At 42.3% G+C, this 6,000-nt stretch overlaps 1 protein-coding gene across 6 annotated transcripts in view; it reads right to left on the bottom strand.

Moving 5' to 3' along the window:
- Positions 1–3,831, bottom strand: part of CHD8 (chromodomain helicase DNA binding protein 8) — a 59,157-nt gene extending 55,326 nt beyond the window's left edge. For 5 of the 6 annotated variants that reach the window (XM_048217777.2, XM_026489933.4, XM_048217775.2 and 2 more), the window contains exon 1: positions 3,729–3,817. The gene's annotated coding sequence lies outside the window, so the exon portion shown is untranslated. Of the gene's footprint in view, positions 1–3,728 lie in introns of all 6 variants that reach the window. The other variant, XM_026489929.4, reaches the window with a different exon arrangement.
- Positions 3,832–6,000: the final 2,169 nt, after the last annotated feature.

The raw sequence follows: 6,000 nt of genomic DNA on the forward strand, positions 1-6,000 counted from the left end.
ACAGTCCCATTATTACCTAGTAACTTCAATACTATGTCATTTAATTACCTTTTTAAAATGAAATAAACACTGAAAATACCAAATGAAATGAAACCATACACAATAAATTTCTCTGGGAACGTACAGAGGGGATAATTCAGGGGTGTTTCATTCTTTTTTTTTTTTTCCCTTAAAGATTTATATACTTTTTTCAGAAAGAGAGCGCAGGGGAAGGCATAGAGGGAGAGAATACTAAAGCAAATTCCCTGCTGAGCATGCAGCCCGACTCAGGGCTCAATCCCTTGACCCATGATCAGGACCTGAGCAGAAACCAAGAGTCAGACGCTTAACCAACTGAGCCACCCAGGTGCCCCAGGGATATTTCATTCTTTCAATGATAAAACCAATCTTTTCCTAATAATTATGCATAAGAATAAGGAATTTTTAAAATTTTGGGGGGTTTTTTGTACTTTCATTTGATTATGAGTGAATCTGATGTTCTGGAAACTTATCAAACAAACTAATGAGAATATACTTGGATAGTCTGAATTTGAAGGGGTTAGAACATTGTCTAGATTCCCTATGCCACTCTACCACTTGGAATATATTCCAATATATCCCTCCCTGCTGAAGATAAATGTAAAGCAATTATCTTTGCCAGTCTACTTTCTGTTTATGTCTGCTGGATTTTTTTTTATTATATCGTAACATACATTGGTAAGTAGAAATTAATTGCTTTATTTTTAAAAGCTCCTGCTACAATCTGAAGACAAGAATTAAGATATTTTAAAATTAGTCTTTAAAAAAACTGAATAAAAGGCATAGAATTATCAGTCTAAAAAAAAGATATTTTAAAGTTGACCGTTTTGAGCCTAATGAAGGACAGAAAGTAATGGATAATAAAGAGGGCAAAAGAAGTGTTACCTACAGAAGAGCTTCATGAGACATCTCAGAGACGAACGTACTTTGTAGTTTAAATTGAAAACATCCAGTCAACTACAAAGAGGCAGACTTATTTTGCAACACAAATACAATGAAAATTTAAAGGCCGTATGAAAGAGTGAGAAAATACAAAAAAGAGCCCAATTACAACTTGATACACTTGTACACACAAAACAAAACAGAGGTTAAGGTGGGGAAAGGTTATCCAGGATAAAATTTAGAACGTAATAAATGATAAAAAAAAAAAAAAAAAAAACCTTTAGGCAATAGTAAACGGTGGATACAACAGCTTTGTTATATAAAAATACAACTGTCACTTGCGTACCAGATACCAAAAGAACACATCTTGAAAACCAGGGTCTCTCTGCATCTCTTAAAAGGCCTCAACAAGACAGAAGCAAAAAAGGCACAATATCAGTGAATTAAAACAAAAAGCAAAGTGAACAAAACTGTAACAGAAGTTTGAAAGGAAGACCATCAACTCTGTGAGAAAAAGAATAAAAAATTAATTAAAGGGGAGACACAAAAAGTTAAACCAAGTAAAATCTGAATTGATGCTATATCAGTGAATCAACTGCTAATGGTAAAACAGTAAAAATTAGGTTGGTCACCACAGTGCACGGCGGGTCACGCAAAGACCTGCACATCAGGGACTTGCCCAAATGCAACTCCAGAAATGGAGTGACTTTTAGGGGGAAGGATGAGGGGCCAGAAAATATGTTTGTTTATTCCCCAGGTATCAGGCTCAATGTAGGCTCAGAAAACAACTCTTGCAGGGCAGTGGACAAACAGTATCTTCAAAGCATTAACATTCATCTCAATGCTCAAAAAAGTTACAGTCCTTCCACAGGTGACAATATCAAATCTCATTCTTTCAGTAAGCAAGTACAGTTCTTGGAACCCACAAATTAAGTGGTAGTTTAGCTTAAAAAAAAAAAAAAAACCCTTTTCAAAGGAGATGGGTACAATAGTTTCTTTTAAAGACTGATGCCCCCTCACCATCCTACCTTACCTATGGGAAACTCTATCTTACCTATCAGACCCTTCATATAAAATGTCAGATTTTTTTCCTCTCATAGCCAAAACTCTGCAGTGGTGGTAACCACAATGCCAAGATTCTTCCACCCCATCACCTGGTGGTGCTGCAGAGAAGGCTATCCCAGAAAATACACGATCTACGTTTCCTGGTGATTCACAACCAGTTCAACAGACTTCTACTATTTCTATCATTTTCGACCCACGTCTAAATAAATGGATTTTGTCAATTTGGGAACTGACAAAAACAAAAGGACAGATGCACAGGATAGATCAAACATGGGGAAGGTGTGAACTGTGCAAGTACCCATACACTGCTCCATCAAATTCCTCATTCCAATCCATTACACCTTGGCTACTTCAGTTTTAGACCTTCCCCGAGGCCTGTCTCTTCACAAGGCCAATGTCCTTCATCATGCCTTGCAGACCCACTGGCATTGCCACTCTTGCAACCCAGGTCTTCTTAAATAGAAAATGTTTTCTTTATAACTCTCTTTAAGGGGTGGGATAAGTCCAAAATACCACAATTTGTTCTGAAGCCTATTTGGTGAGCACTACCAAAGAAATTCCTAAGCATAAGACATTATCTAATTAACTAACAGAGGAACTTATTCAAATCCCAAACTCACCTTCTAGCATCTAAAGTGTCCCACACTGGATAGGACCTCAGCCGACTCTAAGGATAACCCAGTCAGAGAATCCCCGACTGAACTGACAGGATCAGAACAACATGAAGAGGAAATAATTTGTGGATGCTGGTGTGAGAGTACGATGCAATGGACACTGATAACGCAGCTCCTCTGGCTGGAATTTGGGGCAATTCCATTAGGACAAGACATCGAGTTCTTAAGTCTTCGACTCCTAGCTCACTATGCTCAGTCATTGAAAAAAGATTGGTCCGCTAAACATATATACGCCCGTACACCTCCACTATACACTTCTTTAAAGACCTTAATCACTTCAGGACTGCCCCTAAAGGGCAGGAGCTGCTGCACTTGCACAGCTGCTGCAATGGCTGGAAAATTTCCTGCGACACTAGAGACAGGTAAATAAAGAAATTGCATTCGCTCGGAGGCAGGGGGAGGGGTCTTCTGCTAGTGAAGAGTTTACATAATGCAACAGAAGACCAGTAAGCTCTGCAGACCTGTCAATGGAGATGCAAAGCTTGAGCGCCTCTCTTCCCACCATCTCTAGACACTCTCCAAAAGCCTGATATTCCCTCCCAAAGACCCACAGAAATTACACCTATTAATGTATAACAATGTGCACACGCTCACGCCAAGCTTTCCTACCCACCCTTATTATTAAAATACAGAAAGAAAGAAAGAAAGAAAGAAAGAAAGAAAAAGAAAAAGAAGAAAAAAAACCCTAACCTCCTACTTCTGAGACCAAAGTATGGAGTAACCAAACGCAGCCGGGGAGTTTTCTCTCCGCTGAAGGGGCAAGGAGAACAAGAAGCTGCCTCAAATCTACACCACGCCCAGTAATGCAATGACAAGCCCTAAAAACCCCACAGCGGCGGGGCAGGCCCCTTCGCGGCTTGCCCCGACTCGGGCCCCGCGGCCCAGCAGCCGCCCTCTCCCCCGGCCTTTCACAAAGGAGAATGGTTCAGTCCAGAGCATCACCCAGCACCTGATCCCTCACAACTGGGGGACCGGTAAGGAGCGGGGGAGCAAGGAGGAGGATGAGTTACTGAAACCAATTCTAAGAGCTTTAGTTTTGCAAAGACTCTTGGACCAGCACTGATGAGCAGGCGTGAGCGGGAAGCCTACCTGAACAAGTCCTGGTGCTTCCTTTCCAGCCAGCGTTTCAACTCACCCTTTCGGAGAACAAGGCGCCTTCCGGCGGAGCATGGCCAGCCCTCGCCTCAATCTAGCTTGCTGGTAGTCCATTCTCCCTCGGCTCCGCCCACCTACGCTGCCACCCACCAATGGCAGGGCTGACGCCCGGCCTCTTCCAGCAAGGTAGTGTGAGTGCCATCCAGGAAGTCTCCCGAGGGTGGGAGGTCCTAAAAGGCTGAGAAGGGTACGTAGGCAACCACGGATATGCCTGATTGAAAATAAAATCTGGCGGCAGCTTGCCTTTGACTGCTCAGCTCACAGGCGTTCAGGCCTCTCGGCATCTTTTTTTTTGACCCCCGCCGGTGGGGGCGCTCTAAACTAAAACACTTAATTACCTGTTTGGGGAAGCCATCTTGGATCCGGCCGGTGCCTTGGGGACGGGGAAGAGGAAGGAGCATTTAAGGAATTTGAAGCCCTTTTCGGAGTTCTGTCGAACTACTTAGGTCCAGGCCCAATATGCTTTATGTAATCAGAATGTCCCCAATTACGATGGTCAGGAATAGAGCTTAATGCGGTTAGAGGCAAACCCCCCCCAATATGAGTGAAGAGATCTTACCAAATCAAAGCAGCAACAAAAATCAATTTTTTGGAATGAGAGTGGATTTTCACAGTCCTAGGATAATCCGTTATAGACACCTCACCCCTCAGAATGTCAGCATAAGAGCAACGTAGGTTATGTATCTATTCTAGGTGATTCTAATCCTAATGCTTCGCTTGCCAAGTTTTCCAGTGTTGGGTTTGGCAGTACAGAAGACTGCGAGTCTCTTATAAATGAACAGGATTTAGGGAAGAATTTTTTCTTAAAGACCCAAATTCATCAACAGACCCAAATTATGTGTGACTACCGATAGAGCACATGCTAGAAGCCTTGGAGGAGAGATTTGTAAAGAGAGCCCTCAGGGGACAGCCTTAGAAACATAGGCTGCAGAGAATAATTTCCTGGTAACAGCATTTAAATTAAAAAGGAAATAATTTTATTGTAGGTGGGGGGCGCCTGGGTGGCTCAATCGGTTAAGGTCTGCCTTCCGCTCAAGGTCATCATTCCAGGGTCCAGGGATCCATCCCCACGTCCAGCTCCCTGCTCAGCGGGGAGCCTGCTTCTCTCCCTCGGTCTACCGCTCCCCCTGCTTGTGCTGTCAAATAAAATCTTTTTAAAAAATTTTTATTGTAGGTGAAATTCTCTTGTGCTCAATGAGACTTCCCTGTATTTCCTAGTATAAATTTCTACTGTTATTACAACTTGCTACAGGAAGGTTTTGCTTTTTTAACTTGTGAATGAAGGGAGTCCTTTCAGATCATTAAAGGAATTTCTCAAGGAATAACATATATGCATAGTCACACAAAATAGGAACTCAGAGACGGAAAGGAATCATAGGAAGCAATACTTTATCACAGAAGTGGTAAGACTTGGCCAAATACATTTCCCTGTATATTGAGCAAAACCTGTTGCCCAAACTTCCCTGGGGCTACTGCTATCATCTTTAACAATTTGAGGTTAGAATTAGAATTTACCAAAACAATTTACCAGCTGTGCCTTTGGAGTTTGTCTGTAGATGCGTATACAGCAATGATCTTACTTATGTTTATGGAATGAAAACCAATAGGTTCTTTTTGCTTAAAAATAAACCTATCAAAGGAACCAGTCACAGGCATTTATGGAAAAGGGAAAGGCTGTGGCCTGCTCTACTAATTTTTACTATCTGCAATGACCAAAAGTAGTAGGATTTAGACTGCTTGCTATAAATAGGATTTCCAGGGGTCCTGCTACCCCCTTTTTATAAGGTAGGCTCTACTCCCAAGGTGGGGCTTGAACTTAGGACCCTAAGATCAAGAGTCACTTCCTCTATCAACTGAGCCAGAAAGGTGCCCATGGTGCAGGCCTTTAAAAGCCAAACATCCTTATTACTTCATAACTACCATTCTTCACATGGGGGTTGGGAATTTACTTCCTATAATTTTTCATGACCATTTCACTCCAAACACCAGCAATGATCAATACAGGTCATGAATGTGCCCAAGCAGGCTTCCCGCTGAGCCCGGAGCCCGATGTGGGGCTCAATCCCAGAATGCTGGGATCATGACCTGAGCCGAAGGCACACGCTTAACTACTGAGCCACCCAGGCACCCCTCATGGTTTCCTTACATTGGTGAAATACCCAAGTATAGAAGGTTATGAGTGTTTGGGACTTTAAGTTTAATTTTT

Source organism: Ursus arctos, unplaced genomic scaffold (assembly GCF_023065955.2).
Source record: "Ursus arctos isolate Adak ecotype North America unplaced genomic scaffold, UrsArc2.0 scaffold_37, whole genome shotgun sequence".
NCBI classification, from domain to species: domain Eukaryota; kingdom Metazoa; phylum Chordata; class Mammalia; order Carnivora; family Ursidae; genus Ursus; species Ursus arctos.